Below are 20,445 nucleotides of genomic sequence, written 5' to 3' on the forward strand. Positions count from 1 at the left end.
ATCTCACTGTACATCTCCATCAGAGCTCGTGGGTGAACAGATGCATTGTCACGAGAGTAGGATTTTGAGAGGAACCTTTTTTTTTTTTTTCTAAGCAGTGATCTTGACACTAGGCTTAAAATACTCAGTAAATCATGTTGTAAACAGATGTGTTGTCATCCAGGCTTTGTTGTTCTAGTGATAGAGCACAGGTGGAATAATAATCCTTAAGGGCTCTAGGATTTTTGGAATGGTAAATAAGCATTGGCTTAAGTCACCAGCTGCATGAGCCTCAACCAAGAGAGTCAGCCTGTCCTTTGAAACTTTGAATCCCAGGCCTTGACTTCTCCTCTCTAACTATGAAAGTCCTGGATAGGGTCTTCTTCCTATAGAAGGCTGTTTCCATCAACATTATAAATCTGTTGTTGAGTATAGCCGCCTTGGTTGATTAGCTAGATCTTCTGGATAACTTGCTACAGCTTCTTCATCAACACCTGCTGCCTCACCTTACACTGTTCTGTTATGGAGGAGGCTTCTTTCCTTAAACCTCATGAACCAACCTCTATGAGTCTCACACTTGTCTTCTGAAGCTTCCTCCCCTCTCTCAGCCTTCACAGAACGGAAGAGAGTTAGGGCCTCGCTCTGGATTAGGCTTTGGATCAAGGGAATGTTGTGGCTGGTTTGACCATCTATCCAGACCACTGAAACTTTTCCCAGATCAGAAATAAGGCTGTTGTGCTTTCTTATCTTTTGTGTGTTCACTGGAGTAGCATTTTTAGTTTCCTTTAAGAACTTTTCTTTTGCACTCACAAGTTGGCTCTTTGGTGCAAGAGGCCTAGCTTTCAGCCTGTGTCAACTTTCTTGTCTGTTGCTGCTTTAAGGATCTTCTCTTTATCTTTGGAATTTGCAAGCTTCACTATTAAATGTCGAGGTGTTGAACGGTTTTTATTGATTTTAGTGGGGGGGGGGGATATCTCTATTTCCTGGATCTGAATGCCTGTTTCCCTTCCCAGATTAGGAAAGTTTTCAGCTAGGATTTGTTCAAATACATATTCTGGACCTCTGTCCCTTTCGGCGCCCTCGGGAACCCCAATTAAACGTAGATTTTTCTTCCTCAGGCTGTCACTTATTTCCCTTAATCTATCCTCATGATCTTTTAATTGTTTGTCTCTTTTTTCCTCAGTTTCCCTCTTTGCCATCAACTTGTCTTCTATGTCATTCACTCGTTCTTCTACCTCATTAACCCTCGTCGTTAGGGCCTCTAGTTTGGATTGCATCTCATTTAATTGATTTTTAATTTCTGCCTGATTAGATCTAAATTCTGCAGTCAGCCTGTGTCAACTTTCAACATGCTTTCCTCACTAAGTTTAATCATTTCTAGCTTCTAATTTAAAGTGAGAGACATTCAATTCTTCCCTTCACTTGAACACTTATAGACAATTGTAAATTTATTAATTGGGCTAATTTCAACATTGTCCTGTCTCAGGGAACAGGGAGGCCCGAGGAGAGGGAGGTGGGTGGAGGGAACAGCCAATCAGTGGAGAGGTCAAAACACAGACAATCTTTCTTGATCAAGTTCATATGGGCATAATTTACGGTGCCCCAAAACAATTACAATGTAACATCAAAGATCGCTAATCACAGATCATCATAACAAATATAATAATAATGGGAAAGGTTGAAATAGTATGAGAATTACCAAAATGTGACACAGAGACATGGAGTGAGAAAATGTTGTTGGAAAAATGGTGCCTATAGACTTGCTTGGTGGAGGGTTGCGACAGATCTTCGATTTGTAAAAATCACAGTATTTGCAAAGCATAATAAAATGAAATGTAAAAAAAATGAGGCATGTCTATAGTTTGGAATTTTAATGAGAAAATGAAGGTAAGTAGATGACCATGAAGGCATTAATCTCCATGGGCACATATCCATGATGGACTGGCCCTTCCTGGGGTCCCAAGTCTGGAAGTCTGACAGGGCCAGAACCAGGGTCTCAGGCCAATGTAGAAATTTAGTGGAGGCCAGAACCAAGGCTCAGTGATAGGTGTTTGGCCCTAATCATCTGTTCAGAGTCCATTTTAACCGAATCATGTCTTAGTAAGTTTATCAGACAAGTCCAACTGCAAGGACATAGGACAAGTTCAGGCTAAGAGCCCAGGGATCCTTAATTACTTTCCAAAGTCAAAACTCATTAGGCAGAGCAAATTCAAGTATAAAGATTGTCCTAATTGGGTGGTGAAGATGTGAGAAATGAGTTCTCTTTGCAGATGGTGGGAATGTAAACAGATGGGACTAATATGGATGCTGAATTGATAAATTCCACAGTCACACATAATTACAGAAGGTCATATCGTTCAACCCAGTAATTCTCCTCCCGTGATTTATCTTAAGAAATAACAAGTGATCCAGGATGTGTGTATAATGATGCTCATAGTGATTATTTATAAAATGAAAAATCAATAGTGACATCTGTGCGACACTGAGTATCACATGTAAGAAGATGCACACGTGGGATTCTCTGCAGCCAGGTAAGTGATGGTGTGTAGAGCTGTAAGACTTAGACGTGTGGTAAAAGATTGGGCGTTCAAAATCCAGTGAGGGGATGCCTGGGTGGCTCAGCAGTTTGTGCCTGCCTTTGGCCCAGGGCATGGTCCCGGAGTCCTGGGATTGAATCCCATATCAGGCTTCCTGATTGGAGCCTGCTCCTCCCTCTGCCTGTGTTTCTACCTCTCACTCTCCTCTCTCTCTCTCTCTCTGTTCCTCATGAATAAATAAATAAAATCTTAAAAAAAATTCAATGAGATGTCAGTTAAGAATGAACCCTCATGTGGGAAACCTGGTCAGCAGCTCTGAGGGATTCTTGAGAGAGAGAAAGCAGAGGGAAGCAGAAGCAAAGGAACTGACAGCCCCACCCTCACTAGAGAGCAAAGTCTCAGAGGTAGGAGCCATTGGAGTTTCTGAGTCCAGGGGCATGAGGAGCTGGTGGAGCCACCTTACATCCTGTAAGGTGCTTTCTTTGGAAAGTTGAATCTGAAAACCCATTTCTCAACAGGATCATATGAGTGGGGCCATAAAGTCCAGGCAGAACACCAGGAACTTGGGGACCCTGGGTGGCTCCGTGGTTGAGCATCTGCCTTCCACTCAGGTCATGATCCCGGGATTGGAGCCTGCTTACCCCTCTGCCTGTGTCTCTGTCTCTCTCCGTGTCTCTCATGAATAAATACATCTTAAAAAAAAAAAAAAAGCCAGGAACTCCTACACCAGCAGGGAGCAGTGGGAGGGAAGCAGCCTCGTCTCAATCCTGGGAGAACCCCTGCTCTAGGCTCAGGTAGATGACACAGGCAGGTGAAAGGGATTCTCAGGTCCTAGACGAGCAGATCAACACCATGAGAGATAGACGTTGGATGCAACAAACAGGAATGACTCTTTTTTTTTTTTAATTTATTTTTTATTGGTGTTCAATTTACTAACATACAGAATAACCCCCAGTGCCCGTCACCCATTCACTCCCACCCCCCGCCCTCCTCCCCTTCTACCACCCCTAGTTCGTTTCCCAGAGTTAGCAGTCTTTACGTTCTGTCTCCCTTTCTGATATTTCCCACACATTTCTTCCCCCTTCCCTTATATTCCTTTTCACTATTATTTATAAGGAATGACACTTGAAGAAACAGAGCAAACAGTATGAATTCAGCCTGAGCACAGGTAAGGTAAGTAATAATAGCACATGGTGAAAGCGGCTTTTTTTTTTTTTTTTTTTTTTGAAAGCGGCTTTTTAATAAGGGGAGCTTTAGTACATTCAATAATGAGACCGGGTTTCATTTAGATACTTAGACATACTTTGGAAAAAACGAGATTCCTCTTTCATATCACTAATATTTCTGGAATTTGTTTTTGAGAAGGAAGTTAATATAAAAACCAATCTAGTTGTTATGCATACAGCATTGATGTAAATAAGACTCAATAGACAAAAGTTATTAGGAAAAACATGGACAGTTTTTAAAAAATAATTTAAAAAATCTCCATGGTAAAAGGTATTACAAACAAAGCTACAAGACACATAAAAATTGGGAGGAAAAATCTCATCTATATGTATATTATATAAAAATTTACTTCTAGACTAATAAAGAAGTTCCAAAATCATTTTAAAGACCAACAACATGGGGGCCAGGATATGACCAGGTTTTTCATGGTAGAGGAAATGTACCAGCCAATGTAAACATCACCACTATTCAGGGAAATCCAAACAAAAACAATCATGAGATATAATACTTTTCACCGGTTAGGCTGGCAAATATTAAAATGTGTGATGGTTTTAAGTGTTAGCAGGTGTGGGAAAACAGTTCCAGTTGTTGGGGAGAACAAATCAATACAGCCATTTTGAGAATAATTTGGCACATTTGTTAAAATAAAAGATATACACATATTTTGACTCAGCAATTCCTCTTTTCTGTGTCCACTCTGGAGAGACAAGCATATGCCTGGGGCTTTGGGGAGATGTTTGCAGCAGCAGTGTTTCCTAGAATGTGAAATTACATGCAGGATGAACGAGTGTGTGGTGTGGGCTGAAGGGGAGAGGATTCTACTTTCATATTGCTGGAATCTTTTGTGATGCATTCAGATACTGATTTTATTTATTTATTTAATTATTCATTCATTCATAGATTTTATTTATTCACTTGACAGAAAGAGAGGATGAGCAGAGGGAGCAGGAGGCAGAGAGAGAGATAGAGAGAATGAGAAGCAGACTCCCCTGCTGAGCAGGAAGCCCCATGCAGGATTTGATCCCGGGACCCTGAGATCATGACCTGAGTCAAAGGCAGACCTCAACCTACTGAGCCACGCAGGCACCTCTCAGGTACTGATTTTGCAAAGTGAATTGCTAGGTAGGAAAAGTAGATGACAGAATGAATTTATGTCTGTTAAAGAATTCTATGTATGTGTATATGTATAATACATTTACACACCAGAAAGAAAGACAGGAAAGAAAACCATCAAAACATCAGTGGTTTCAAGTGGGATCATAGATAATTATAAACTTTTTTTGGTTTTGTTTCCCTTATTTTCTAGTTTTTCTACAAAAACATAAATTATTTTGGTAGTATATATTTTTAAAGGACAGCATCACCCAGGGACCGCGAGCACCCTGGGTTGATTTCAGAGCATCGTGAGTCTTGGCTGTGGCAGGGCTGTGGGCAGACCTCATGGCCTGGTCCATAGGTTCATAGGGAAGGGCAGGGAGGAGCCAGACATGACAGAGGGGCATTCTAGGTGCCTGTGGAGTATCCAGACCCAGCATCCTTGTCTGGAGATGCTCTGGTTTTTCTGAGGTCAGAGCATCCCTCTTATTCCTTCACCATGAGCCTGGGGTGTGGGTGGGGACCATGTGCTTGTGTGTCACATGAACTTCCTTCATATTCTGCCCAGCTCTATTTGTTTGATACTTTCCACGTGGCTTGGTGGGGTCTTACCTACAGCAAAGCCAGTATGTGTTACTCCAGGGTGGACACAGGCAAATGCAGCCTGTGATAGGCCATGCCCACCCTGGAGGCTCCGTGTGGGCCGTGGTCACGTGCCTTACTCACTCACTTGTGCCTCCTCCTGGATTTGCTGCAGGAGACTTAGGGGTTCTGTGTGCAGAAGCCTCTCAGACAGTGACTGAACAAAGGAGAACCCGACAAATGAGTAAAAGTCACTTGATGATTCACAAACTGTGGCAAGAAGGAAATGTTTCCCAAGATGAATATGTCATTTTCTCAAGGTCTGGCTGAAGGTTTAGGAGGAACTTTAGCCACCCAAAGGAAACTAAGGGCCCTAGTCCAGAGCGAGAACCCTGGACCTGGCTGTGATTCTAAGCAGGCTCCACTTCTGTGAGATATGCGTCCTCAGTGAGCATCCCCAGCTCCCCAGACAGGTGTTGTGCTCATGCTCCCTGAGAGGTGGGAAACTGAGGAACCCTTGCTCTTGCTTAACCGGCTGAGGCTGGATGAAGCACAGGTCTTCAGACCAGCTTTCCCAGAGATCAGAAACCACCACTAAAGCAATAATGAAGGAACATATTATTTTGGGGTCTTAACCTAAATTCTAAGAAGTGCTGTGACTTCTGAAAGCAGGCCCGGACTCCTGAGTCCTCCCGGGCTTCATGCAGGAAGATTGGGTCAGAAATCCTGGTGCTCTAGCAAGACATCTGCTTTGGTTTCCAGCATCAAAGAGATTGACTGAAAATTAGACCTACATTCCAGGAGTCTGAGCCAGTGTGTGATATTCCTATTCAGTGGGTCCTTGGGTATCATTCTGCACCTGGAAAAGTGCAGACCCTCACTGAAAATCCTGGTGGTTTCAGCAGCTAAGAAAATAAAACCTTTGAAATGAAAACTAGAGAGAGAAATCCTTTTTCATAAGTATTAAAGCAAATTGGGGAAAATGCTGTGACTAAATTATGGGTGTGTATGGGTCCCCAAACACACGACCGCTTGTGTTAGGTGTTCTGATGCACACCCAGCCACTTGTGACCAGGGAGAGAAAGATCACAAAGTCAGATTCTTCTGCAAACCACAGGTCAGAGGCAGTGTCCTGTGGGGTGGACCTGAGACCTCCAATGTTCGGACAACTCAGTTTCTGCCCTCCCTCCATGGGACAGTCTCAGTGCTGATCCCTGAGCTAAGCACCATGGGACAGGTGTGAGCCAGGCATATATAGGCTCTGTCCTCCAGGTGGGTGTTTGGGTTAAAGTAAGGGCTTTATCCTGGAGGTGCTGCCCGGAAGCACAGGCATGGGAATGGGGAGGGGAGGTATTGAGCGAGCAGGAAGGCAAGTGTTATCCTGCACGTTCTCATGTGGGCAGCCAGAGCTCAGTCCTGAGGGATGTCCAGAGCTGTGCGTGGACACACACAGGTGCACCCACAGACACGTATACGGATACACACAGGCACACTCATACATCCACACATACATACAGATATACACACAGACAGACAGATACACCTGCAGCTACACACATAGATATACACAAACACACACACAGGCATAGACACAGACATACACAAAGAAACAGACACAGATACATATGCAGATACGCATACAGACACACATAGACACACAGATATACATAGACACACACAGCTACACACACAGGCATATATATAGGCACATACACAGATATACACAAATACAGACACACAGATACACAATACAGATATACACATGCGCACAGATACACAAATATGCACAAAGATAACGTATACAGATACAAACACAGAGAGACACAGATACACACACAGATATACACACAGAGATGTAAAAACACAGGCACACACATAGAAGCACACACAGACACACAATATACACACAGACACAGGTCCATGATGGAATGCAATCCCAGCCCAGAGGGGAAGAGAGGTAGACATGTGCACATGCATGTGTATGTGTGTGTGTGTGTGCATGTGTGTGACATGTGGTCACTTAGGGACAGTGGACCAGCAACTTCTGCTTATGTACCAGTGGGACATAGACTTCTAAGTCTTCTACTGTGTGCATTAGAGATAGAAAAGAGAAACCTACGGATATGGAGGAGGGGTGGAGAAATACCCTGGAGGGAAGAAAGGATGGACCTTCTGAGACTCTGGGTGGAAGCAGAATGGCATCAACATGTCCTTAAGCAAGAGTCCTGCAGATTGTCTCCATGGAAGGGAGGACAGCACAGAGGCTAAGACCAGACCTCCCATGCCCGATGCTGGGTCGATCCATCCCATCTGTATGGTCCTGGGCAAGGTCCTTATTGTATTCTGTGCCCCAGGTTCTTCCTCAGAACAGTGGTATGACAGTAACTGCCTCAAGGATCGTGGGAAGGATGTAGAGGAGAGGCATCCATGTTGGTCACTGCAGTGGCTGAGTGTGATGTTTCAGCTTAGTTGTTCAGCTTGGGGGAGAGAACGAATTAACCTGCCCATGGAGGGATAGATGGTTTCTAACAAGAAAGTCTATATTTGTTTCCTGTATACTTTCTTCCTTCCTCCTTGCAGAGCTGCTCCCACATGTTCATGGCCCTTGTGATGGCATGTTGTGGTTTCAGTTTCAATGAACTAACTGGGTGTTTAGATCAGCAGTTGGTAAGCTATGACTCTTGGAACAAATCTGGCCAGCCACCATTTTTTTCTGGTTGGGAAAAAAAATCAAATGATTAATATTACATGCAATGCAAATATTATAGAAGATTCAAAGTTCTGTTTTCCATAAATAAAGTTGTATTGGAACACAGCAACATCCATTTGCTTATATTTTGCCTAAGTTTGCAAAGCCACAGCAGTTGACTAGTTGCAACAGAGACTGAATGGCTTGCAAAACCTGATGTATTTAATATCTGCTCTTTACAGAAGAAGTTTGCCCACCCTGGTTTAAACTATAAACTGCCCAGCAAGGATATCAGGTCAACCCTGAAGATCAGGAAGGGTGCAGGACAGCCTCCTGTGCCTGTTTCCCTAGGAAGGAACTTCTGTGGTCACCCAGATGCTTCCTTTCTGCAGCCAGGTATGAAAGCAAGTCTTCAAGTTAAGGCACTGAGGTGAAGCTTGGGGGGAATGCATGAGACTAGTGGTGCCTGGAATGATGTCAGCAGCTCTAAGCCTGGAGATTCTAGACCTGGTAGCCTGGTAATGTCTCCTCTCTGCCCTCTGCACCCCACTGTACACATTTACCTGGAGCTTCCAAGGAATGGTTTGGACAAAGCATAAGTCAGGGAGGCTTTTTCCTACAAGTGAGATGGTCATGCACATCTTGAATTCAACATGGTATCATTTTTAGAGATTTTCCTCATGAAAGGCCCAGAGTCAAGAAGAATCAGATGAGTCCTTTGGTGGTCAGTGAACCGAGTGTGTGTCTGATGGCCCTGAGTTACATGAGCGCTGGGCTGTGAAGGAAGATATGCCAGCTGCCTCCCAGTTCTGATGAGGACAACCCCCAGGACTGGCCAGGTAAGAATGGAGAAGGGCTGGCTGGGCTCATCCCCTTTCCCTCCGCCACGGGCCCTCATGCTCCTCTTGAACACCGGGTTGACTGGCTATTCCGTGCCACCTGACCCCTCACAAACCCATCTTCTGTTATCCACTTCCTGCACCAATCAGTCCTTTCCTGGCTCTTAGAAAGAAGCAGCGGTAGAGAGCTTATCTGCATGAGTGCGTGAATGCTGCAAAACGCAGCAATCTGTACTTTGGAAGATGTTTGTTTACCCAAAGGATATTTGTAGGATTATGTGGGATCAGCAGTGTTATTTTAATGCTCTTTTCTATGTCTTTCTTTCTGTCTGTATGTACTTATAAAATATTTCAAACAAACAGAAGAGTACATCAAATTATTTAACAAATGACCTTTTGTGATTTTTTTATTGCGGTAAAATACACAAAACATAATACAGTAAAATATGTAAAACATAGCCATTTATTAGTGTATAGCTCATTAGCATTAACTACATTCACCTTATTGTGAAACTATCTCCACCAACCATCTCCAGAGCTTTTTATCTTCCCCAACTAGAACTCTGTCCTCACTAAGCCCTAGCCTCCCATGTCCCTTCCTCTTAGCACCACTTGGTTGTTTTTTTTTTCATATTTATCTTTGCTGAAAATATATAGCTTGCATGTTGATTTTGTTCACTATAAAGTAGCCTTCTATATGGATATGTCACAATTTATCCATTTTATTATTGATACATTGTGTAGGTCATTTCAGTTTTCACCTGTTGCAAATAGTGCTTTAACACCCCCCCCCCCACACACACTATGTGCTTATCTACTTGTGCACACATTCTAAGAAATTGATGTCTAGATGATCTAGAATTTCAATGGCTGAGTTATGGGGGCAAGCCTGATTTTCAACACTGCCAAATCTCATCAGTTTACTCCTCAAAGCTGTCTTTCAGATTTCTACTCCCATCAATTCTGTATGAAGATGCATAATTCCCTACCACTTCTCCAAATCTTGTTTGTATGGTATTAAGATTATGTTTGTGTTTTATTTTTTTTATTTTTTTTTATGTTTGTGTTTTAAAATATCATATTAACAATTAATATGATAGTGCAATTGAGGATTCTTAATGGCCAACATAACTGTGTTTCCATTTTCCATTGTTCTGATAGTCTGCACTTTTTTAGGGGGTTGCTGGGAAGAGTAACCTGATTAATTTTTAATTTTTGTATATTTCACCATTTTGATGTGTGTGCGTGTGTGTGTGTGTATGGACGTGTACATGTGTGTGATGCAAACTGTCACAAACCTTTTGAAGGATGAGGGGAGTAGAAAGAATAAATGCAAGAAATAAAATGTTCTAGATGATAGATGAGAGGATAGGATTATATGTCAGGATCCCTCTCCAACAAGATCAGAAATTCAACTAAAGCTCCATGATATGACTTGAACATTTTCATCTTTTAACTGCATTAATAAAATTGGATTTGATGTATAAATATTTGATTTGAACCTGGTTTGGGGCATTTATTCATTTCTTTTTTTAAAATTGGGGGCAAGACAGGGTCAGGAGTTGTGTTTGATAAAGGAATGATTGCATTTTCATCTGTCCAGATGCTAGGAGGTACTAGGTGATGCCTTAAAATAGGAAAGAAAGAAACAAAAAAAGGAAGTCCAAGGATGGAAAAATGTGTCAGTTAGAATGCTTAACACCACAAGCAAAGGAATACTTGACTCACATAGGCTTAAATGACAAGCTGGCACTCTTCCAGAAGCTCTGAAAGGGGTTGTGCTGGCCTGGGCTCACTGGCTCACTGGCCAAGACTGACCACAGGAGCAGGTGTAAATCAAGGCTTGATGTGCCAACACAATGGCTCCTGATTTCACCTGCACAGCCTATTTGCTCACAATGAACACCTCTGATTTAGGGGGTAAATAAGGTTTATCTTTAGAAGAAAATTAATTGAAGCAGAAATTTGGCTTTGCCCAACCAGCCTGAGCCAAGAACTTGGCTTCTGCCTGCTGTGCTACTACTGTCTTCTGACTCACCCAGGACGACTGGCTTCCTGAGGGTGTGGCAGGGATCTAAAGAAACCATTACCAGGACTAACTAGTTAGTTATTGGCTCCTAGCAGAATAGATCCCATAGGTCACCTTATTGACCTACATATTTTTTTTGACCTACACATTTATTTGGAAAATATGAAGGAGGTAAGTTTTCTCCCTGGTTCCAGGCAGTGTTCTAGGTGTAGAGCTCAGTGTGGTGTGGAGGAGACAGGGTGGCATAAGCTCAGGGTTTTTTTTTTTTTTTTTTTAATTTTTATTTATTTGTGATAGTCACAGAGAGAGAGAGAGAGAGAGAGAGAGGCAGAGACACAGGCAGAGGGAGAAGCAGGCTCCATGTACCGGGAGCCCGACGTGGGATTCGATCCCGGGTCTCCAGGATCGCGCCCTGGGCCAAAGGCAGGTGCCAAACCGCTGCACCACTCAGGGATCCCCATCTCAGGGGGTTTTGATGGCAGATAGCAGTGCGCTGGAATTCTGGAATTGCCCCACAGCTGAGTGTCTGTGCACAAATCCACATTCCCAAAGCTGCAGTTTCTCCTTTTTTTGAGTGGGTAATGGATGGACACTACCCACAAATCCACATTCCCAAAGCTGCAGTTTCTCCTTTTTTTGAGTGGGTAATGGATGGACACTACCCACCTTACAGGACTTGATTTGCTTCTAAGTGTGTGAACAGGATTTTTAAATCCTTGTCTATGCTTGCTCCTCCTTGGGCAGGGCAAGGACTCTCTGGGGTAGAGGGCATAGATGAGTGGATACTATAGGTATTTCTCATCTCCTTGGGTTGTGTGTTAGCTTCTTCCCAAAGATCCAGCCCAGCCTAGGCTTTGAAATATGACCATCTATCTTCTGCCCAGTGTTACGAGATAACTTCCTGAGGTGGCCACCCCTCAGCTACCTAGCTTCCTGTTTTGGGAGGCTGGTCAGGTGTATAGGGACATCTGGAAGCTGCTGGGGGAGGCAGGGCTGACCCTCAAGCTCAGAAACACCACACTCTGCTCTTGTGTCTCTACTGACCCTTTTCAGCAAAGACTGGTTTGTTTATTTATTTATTTATTTATTTATTTATTTATTTATTTATTTATTTTTAAAGATTTTATTTATTCATTCATGAGAGACACAGAGAGAGAGAGAGGCAGAGACATAGGCAGAGGGAGAAGCAGGCTCCATGCAGGGAGCCCAACATGGGCCTCGGTCCTGGGACTCCAGGATCACACCCCCGGGGTCAAAGGCAGGCACTAATCCGCTGAGCCACCCAGGGATCCCCAAAGACTGGTTTATATGGTGTTGTAGCCAATGGAAATCTCTGCTAATTGATGCAGGGGACCCTGGGGCCTGAGCAAGTTAGTAAAGAATACATGAGGAGTTACAAGGCAGTCATTTTCCAAAAGTAGGAGTTACAAGGCAGTCATCTCCCAAAAATGCTCATCGGGGTTCTTATACAAGTTGTGAAATATCATGGGTTCAGTCTTGGCATAGAACCAAAAGTTGGTGCAGTGTACTTGTAAGGAAAAAAAGGAGAAAGAGCCCTCTCAACCCCAGGAAATTCCTCATTAGCCCGAATTATAAACCAAATCCCATTCAGGAAACCCACAATATGTCATTTAAATATTAAATTCTCAACTAAGTTTATAAGCAACCTGTGGTGAAGAAAACTGCTACTGGTATACAACGTGTTGGCCACATGTAGGTAATCATTAAATATTTGATCACTGGTTGGTTTTGATTAAGCAAAAATATTTTGTTCTACTCTGTGATGGTTAATTTTATGTGTCAATTTCACTGGGCCATGGGGTGCCCAGATACTTGGTCAAACATGATTTTGATTGTTTCCATAAGGGTATTCTTGGATGAGATTAATATTCAAATCCACAGATTGAGTTAAGCAGATGGTCCTCCATAATTTAGGACCTCATCTAAGCAGTTAAAAGCCTGAATAGAACAAAAAGGCTTGACCCTTCCAATGTATGAGAAATTCTTCTGCCTGAGAGTCTTCAAACTGAGGTAGTAACATTTCCCTACCATTGGCCTGAAATTGAAACATTGGCTCTTCTCGGGTCTCAAACTTGTTGACTCACCTGAAGGTCTTGACACTTGCTAGTCTCCATAACAATATGAGCCAATCCCATACAGTAAATCTCTCTATCTCTGGAGAACCGTGACAAATACATACTCAAACTTGTTGAAAGTATATAATCTGGGTATGGCAAACAGGCCAACGTTGCTCTTTAAACCACAACACTGTATCCTGGATCTCCCAGAAGGAGTTACTATGCATACCTCTCTTTTGCAACTGCTCAGTGCATTCCTATTATATACCTCATTAAACCAAAGTTTAATAATCAAACAGATGGCTAAATCCAATTCTTACAGGAGTAATTATAAACTCCTAAGGCAAATTACTACTTTTTAATTGAAGATATCAGAAGTACATGGCTCAAATGTATTCTTTTTTTTTTTCTTTTCTGAGATTAGTCAACAAATACTTACTGAGCACCTATACTATATGTCAGACCCTGGAGATGCAGTGTCTCTCACATGTGATCATAATCCAGTGGGACTCTGAAGAAATTGGGCACATAAGTGGTGCTATGGTCCCAAAATCTATCAACTGTCCACCGTTTGTCACAATCTGTACTCTGGATGTTACAACCAGCATCTCCTTAAGTGTGGATTTCTATTAGAATATCTTGGCTCAGGAATCTGTAGGAAGGAAGACAGATAAGACATTGAGCAACAAGGACTCCCTGGGCCTGACAGGTTTTCCCATTGAGTTGGTATCATTTCAGTCTGCACTCTGTATGCATTACCCTTGGGGGATCAATTTTGTGCGTGGAATTTCCCTTTATGTTGGATGGGATGTCATGGGAGAGGTGATATAACCTGCTATCAGCATCATCCTGGCCAAATATGGACCTCCCCACTCATCCCCTTTTTTATTTTGAACAATGACTTCATATCCATAAGGGAAATAATAAGATTTGCTGTGGGCAGTAAAGCCAGAACAAACATGTTTCCTGGCCCAGGTGGAAACCCACTCCGGTGCTCCTGAGGTGTCCTGGAAGCACAGCCTGTCCACTCCTTCACCTTTGCCTCTGCTGCCTTTCTCCCAGCAGAAGCAGAACAGTGCTGGAAAGTTTTTTTTTTTTTTTCAAAACAAATATTGGCAGTGACACACGAGGCCTGTGCTCTTGGAGTGGTGTACCCTTGTCTCCGTTCTTGCTCATGGTTGCTATGGATGGGCAGAATTTTTCTGGAACAGTATCTCTCTTAAGTTTACCTGTTGCCTGGGAGACCTTTGTGAGGGACATTTCGGGCATGCAGAAAAGTTTAGTAGTTCACTATCTTTTTCTTTGACCTAACCTCCAGGTCAGTTGTCTGGAATCATCACTGAACTCCCATGGCTCTTTCAACTGACTACATAATGTGGCAAAGTCAATGCTTATCTGCTTGGCTAGGTGACAAATGTGGACATATTTGACTTGTTATTCAATTTCTTACAATATTCTGTCAAACTGAATTTAAGTATGTAGTCATTAAGGACTTAAAGAAATATATGGAAGACATTATAGGGACAATTGATGGAATTTGAATACAGACTGTGCGTTAGATAATAAGATTGTATCAGTGTAAAATGTCCTGATTTTGACAATAACTTCATAGGAATAAAGATGTCCTTGTTCTTACGAGTGACACACTGAACTTTGTGGTGAATCAAAGGACAATTTCTCCTACTTAATCTCAAATACTTAAGAAAAAACAGCAAGAGAGATTGATTAAGTGAATGGGGCAATATGTGAAACTGGTGAACCTGGATAAAAAAAAAGAGGAGTTCCTTGTACTATTCTTGCAACTTTTCTTTAAGTTTGAAATTCTATCTAAGTAAAAAGTTACCAGGAAAGAAAGGTGTGCAGTGGAGGAAGCAGATGTGAGGTGTGCGCATAGCCAGGATGACCTGCTCAGACAAGCTGGAAGCAAATGTGGACTTGCCATTTATTTTTCAGCCACTACGTATTCATTGTCCCTGTTTGCCTTAAAGTCTTAAAGGCTGGAAGTTTTCCTTGAACTGCCCTGGTGCTTACAGACAAAAGAGGGAGGAGGTCAGTCTTCATTCCACACCCAAGTGCCCAGAGCCCGCTGCCACTTCTTCCTCCTGCCATGAGGTGTCGCTGTGGAAGATGCGTCTTTGGTATCAGTTGTGTGAGGTGCCTCAGACCTGGCCGGCTGCCTTGGACTTGGAGGGAAAGCTACCCTGCATGTACCAGGTGCTGTGGAGAATGCACAGGAGGTTAATGTCCTTTGGGGATCGTGATCAATAAATATGCAGTGAATTAAAGATTTTGCCGCAATTCCTCACCCCTCCCTGTGTCCATGTCCTTAGCAATATGATCTTGACCTTGCAGCTCCACCCATTTCCTTTCCTCTGGAAGCTGAACAGATCTTGTGACTTGCTTTCTGAGATGAAGCCTCAAGAAGCCTTGCATGCTTCTGCCCTCTCTCAGAACCCATGTAAACAAGCCCATCCTGGCCTGCTGGAGGGTAAGAAGCCACCATAGCAGAGATGAGTGGTCCCAGCTCAGGCCACCCTGGGCCACTCAGGCCCCAGCTGACCCAGCAGCAGACTACAGACCGTAAAGGAGCTCAGCTGGGGTGAGATAAATGTCCAGCTGAGCTTGCTCCAACACTGAGCACATAGCTATTGTTCTAAACTACCACATAGGCTGAATAATGTATTACTTGTCCCCATCTCCCTGCAAAAGATGTCCACATCTTAGTCCCCAGAACCTATGAGGATCCTATATGTCACTTTACATAAAGGAGAAAGGGTCTTTGTAAGTGTGATTAATTTAAGGATCTTGAGACAGGGAAATTATCCTGGATTATCCAGGTGGGCACAATGAATTCACAGGGTCCTTATAAGAGGAACACAGGAAGTTCAGACAGAAGGGAAAGAGATGTGACAGAAACAGGGACTGGAGTGATGTAGCCACAAGCTGAGGAATACCAGAAGCTTCTAGAAGCTTAAAAAGGCAAGGAATGGATTCTCCCCTGGAGCGTCCAGAAGGAACCAGACCTGCTGACACCTGTATTTTAACCTTGTGAGACTCATTTTGCATTTCTGACTTCCAGAACTGTAAGAGAATAAATCTGCGGTGTTTTATGCCATTAAATTTGTGATAATTTGTTAGAGCAGCAAAAGGAAACTTGTACAGACACCAAGTCTGGGGGTGGTTTGTTATGCAGCAAATGCTAGCTGATACATATATGCTCCTGTAGCCTTGTGGAAGAAGAAAAAGGAAAGGAATAGAGCTCATATGGATGGGCAAAATGTGCATCATAGCCACCAAGAAGTAATGTTTTACCAGGCATTTTGATGAAAATGTTTTACAAAGCAGCACTTGCTTTTTTTTTTTTTTAATTTGTCTAAATGACCATTTTGAGGTCAGTAATTTACTTGTGGATTTATTAATTGGTAAGCACTTATGTACCATGTGCTAGGAGTGAAGAAGAAGTGAATTCGAAGATAAATAAAATATTCTCTATGGACTCTCTATGGCCTCACAAAAATTGCGATTGCCCAAACCAAAGTGATCCATTTAGGAAGCGGCCTGGCCTCACCGTGTTGCCTATTGCCACTGGTTGCACTCTGCCTATTGTCTTCATACTGATCTCTCTGGGCCTCTATAGTTTCTGCACTTCATTCTCTCCCTGTTGTCCGATAAACAATGCAGTCTTAAAATTTTCAGCTGCTTCTTCCTCCCAGGCTGAGCCTTTGTCTTTTCTGTTTGGCTTGGCACACACATGGACAACTCTTGGAAAAATGACCTCTTTTATTCAAAGGCTTCCAGGACAACCCCAGCCTCTTCTGAGAAGATGCCCTCTACCCCATACAGAGCCTGCTCTCACTTTCTCAGTGAAGGCCAGGGAATCTAAGTTGGGGCTGGACCTAGAGACTCTTGATATTTTCTGAGGAAGTCTCTGGTAGTCTCATGAGTAAAGTGCTGTGGGAACATGGATGTGAAGGTTAATCTTATGTGTTGGTCTAACTGGGCGAAGGGATGTCAGATACCTGGTTAAACATGATTTCTGCATGTGTCCATTAGGGTGTTTCCAGGGGAGGTTAGCATGTGCATTTCTGGGCTGAGAAAGCACATTGTCCTCCCCAATGTGATTGGGCATCATTCAGTCCGTTGAAGGTTGGATATGAAAAAGGCAGAGGAAAGTTGAATTTGCTTTCTCTGTCGGACTACTGAGCTAGGATGTCAGTCTTCTTCGTTACTGCTGGTTCTTGGGCCATCGGACTCGGACTGGAATCTATACCATGGCTCCCAGGTTCTCAGGGCCTGGAACCGTACTACTTGGCTTTCCTGGATCTCCAGCTTGCAGATGGCCGGGAGGTGACATCCATAGTCATATAGGCCAATACTTTGTAATGTTTCTCTCTTTATCAATTGATACATCTTCATCTGTTTATCTATTTATCATCTATCATCTATCTATCTATCTATCTATCTATCTATCTATCTATCTATCATCATCATCTACTTGTCTGTTGAACTTTCCTATTGGTTCTGTTTCTCTGGAGAACCCCAACTAGGATAACAGGAAGAGAGAGAGAGGCTTCCCCCTGGGAGGTCAGGGAAAGTTTCCACAGGGAAGAAACACAGAAGTGGGTCTTATAGGACAAGCAACGTCTGAAGAGGGAAGGGCATCCTGGTCTGCAGGTGCAGCACGAACAAAAGTGCAAAGGTGCAGAAGTACATGACATCAAAGCATGATTCTAAAAACGTTAAAATGCAATTCTCTCACCAATATTTGGTGTCAAATATTTACTTAGCTCTTTTATAGGGGAACCAACAGGCTGATGAAGCTAATTTAAAAGATCTGAAAAACTGGTAGAGATGGTGAGTGGATAAAGGAATAATGGAGTGAGATGGTACAAACAGAGGCAAACCTGGTTGAAGTTTTATGGGACAATAAACGCATTAACTTTGAGGTTATTTACTCTGCCAGAAAAAAATCATTTGCCACTTGTCAATATGCAGAAAGTTTACATCTGGCTTTGTACTCTGGTCCTTGATCAGCAGTAAATGTAAGTCAACAAAGGAGTCCCCTAGTCTGTGTAAAAATCAGCCCAAAGTGAGCAGTCTGAAACAGCAAACATGTTTTATCTCAGTTTCTGAGTGTCAGGAACTTGGAAGTCACCTGGCTGGGTGGTCCTGGCTCAGTCTCTAAAAGGTTGCCATCAGGTTGTGAGCCAGAGCTGCAGTACTTGGAAGGTGCTGGAGGACCCCATTCCAAGCTTACTTAGGTGGCTGTTGGCAGAATGCTCTCAGTCCTTGCCATGGATCCTCTTCTGCTCATAAGACAGGGCAGCTGGTTTCCCCAAGAAGAGTGATAACGAATGAGGGGTAGTGGAAGGGGAGGTGGGGTGGGGTGACTGAGTGACGGGCACCAAGGGGGGTACTTGACAGGATGAGCACTGGGTGTTATATGTTGACAAATTGAACTCCAATAAAAAATACACACACACAAAAGAATGCTAAGAGAGGGACAGGGATGGGAAGGGCAAGGGGAAGGAGGGGGGTATGGGAAGGGAGAGGGACAGGGAGATGAGGAGAGCAAGAGGGATGGGGAAGGCGAGGGGAAGGTGGAGGTGGGGGAATGGGAGGGGGAAAGGGGCAGGGATGGGGAGGAGGAGGGAGGGGGACAGGGGGAGGGGAAGAAGGACAGGGATGGGAAAGGGAAGGGGAGAGGAGAGAGGGAGGTGAAGATGGGAGGAGGTGGACAGAGGGACGGGGGTGGGGAGAGAGCAGAGAGAGAGGAGGGAGGTCCAGGTGGAAGCCAAGCTCAGGTCATAACATAATCTCATCACTTACGGGAGGGGGGGGTTCTGCCCTCTGGGGGTGAGTGTCTCAGAATGGCTCACTCTAGGGGATGAGAATTAAGCTCCTCCCTTTGGGGGAAAGATTATCATGGAGCTTGGAGAGTGACCTTAAAGCCAGCACATTACCCCCCTTGGGGATCTGAGGCCACCTAGGCAGACCACAAGACAATGTTGTGGTGTGATTTTCAGGGAGTCAGGTGGTAATCTTTTGATCTATCTCCATGTTTTGTACACTTTTTGTTAACAACAAGTATTTGGGGAACACCAGGTGGTTCAGTGGGGCTGGGCTGGGGAAGCGACATTCTGGAAGGTTGGGCTGGACTGGGCTGGTGTGCCCCATCTGCCAGCTGAGGCCTGGTCATGGGGCTGGTCTCAGTGTGCCTCTAGGACCTGGCAGGCTCTGCAACCAGCCTATTAGCTACATGTTTTGGGAAGATGGGCTGAATTGGCTAATGTTGGCACAAAAGGAGGCAGAAAGGTCGGGAGGCTGGGGACAGACCTTGATTGTTGGAGCTCGAGGGAGTATGTGGTAGAGGGGGCACAGGACCTGTGGATGCTGCACTTAGAGCCTTGGCTAGACATAGGGGCTGACCCCTGCTTTGTTGGAAATTATAGAGAGTGTGGAAGTGAGGAAGGATGACAGAGGCAGGACGTGCCAGAGGGAGCCCAGGGAATGACCGGTGCCTCACGCTACCAACCAAAGACACTCCTGCATTTTCTCACAAAAAGCAAAGGTGACTGGTTAGGGAGGGGAGCCTTGTAGGGCGTCTGGGTGCTTGACTGAACAAGCCCCAGCCAGTCTGGGCTGTGAATGTGCGGACGTCTTTGGTTCAGGAATCTTAGAGCATGTACAGATTTCCTCTTCCCTTGGTGGAGGTTGGTTGGAAGGGCAGGAGGATGGTTGGAAGGGCTGGGATTTTTCTTGGGTGGAGGGGTCATGGAGAGTTCACAATAATTGGAGAACAGCTTTGTCCCAGCAACTGGAAACAAAGAAGCACCAAACAACACACTTACAGCAAGACTGTAAGGTCTGGATTGAAAACATACCAGGTACTTGCAGGCTCTGGGGCCTGGTGGCAGGAAGTTCCCTCTCTTAGATAAGGTGGAAACATTTCCTGCTGGAGCCAGACGAGGGCTTCCGGCCCCAGTTCACTCTGGAGTTGGTGGCATGGATGCCTAATGGCACCTTGCATCCAGCTGATGGAAATCCAAGTGCCGGTACATTCTCCTCCAGAAGATAAGGTGTGAGTGACTGTGAATCCACAGGTAGCACATACCTCGCTTTTTGGAAGAGCAAATGCATGCAGTTGTGCAGCTGGTCCTCTGGCCCTCCTGGCATGTGTATAATTTGGTTATTCTGAAAGCAGACCCTGGTCAGGACGTTGAGGGAGGTGGTGTACCTGAGGATGGCCCCAGGAAACAGGAAGGAGAAGGTGGGAAGTAAGATGGGAGAGGAGGATCTTCTAGCAAGGGAAGGCTGTTTATGAGCAGGAACCCTTGAGGCTTTGTGGGGCTGGGAGGTCTTTACCCCAGAGCTGTCCATCTGGGACAGG

The 20,445-nt window shown here is 44.1% G+C and overlaps 1 long non-coding RNA gene across 1 annotated transcript; it reads left to right on the plus strand.

The window, feature by feature from the left end:
- Window positions 1-4,668: 4,668 nt before the first annotated feature.
- On the plus strand, window positions 4,669-15,340 carry LOC112673474 (uncharacterized). The gene is made up of 3 exons (XR_003144798.3): window positions 4,669-8,505; window positions 8,779-8,948; window positions 14,374-15,340. It is a non-coding gene; the product is annotated as an uncharacterized LOC112673474 (long non-coding RNA).
- The last annotated feature ends 5,105 nt before the right edge of the window (window positions 15,341-20,445 follow it).

Source organism: Canis lupus, chromosome 24 (genome assembly GCF_003254725.2).
Source record: "Canis lupus dingo isolate Sandy chromosome 24, ASM325472v2, whole genome shotgun sequence".
NCBI lineage: Eukaryota > Metazoa > Chordata > Mammalia > Carnivora > Canidae > Canis > Canis lupus.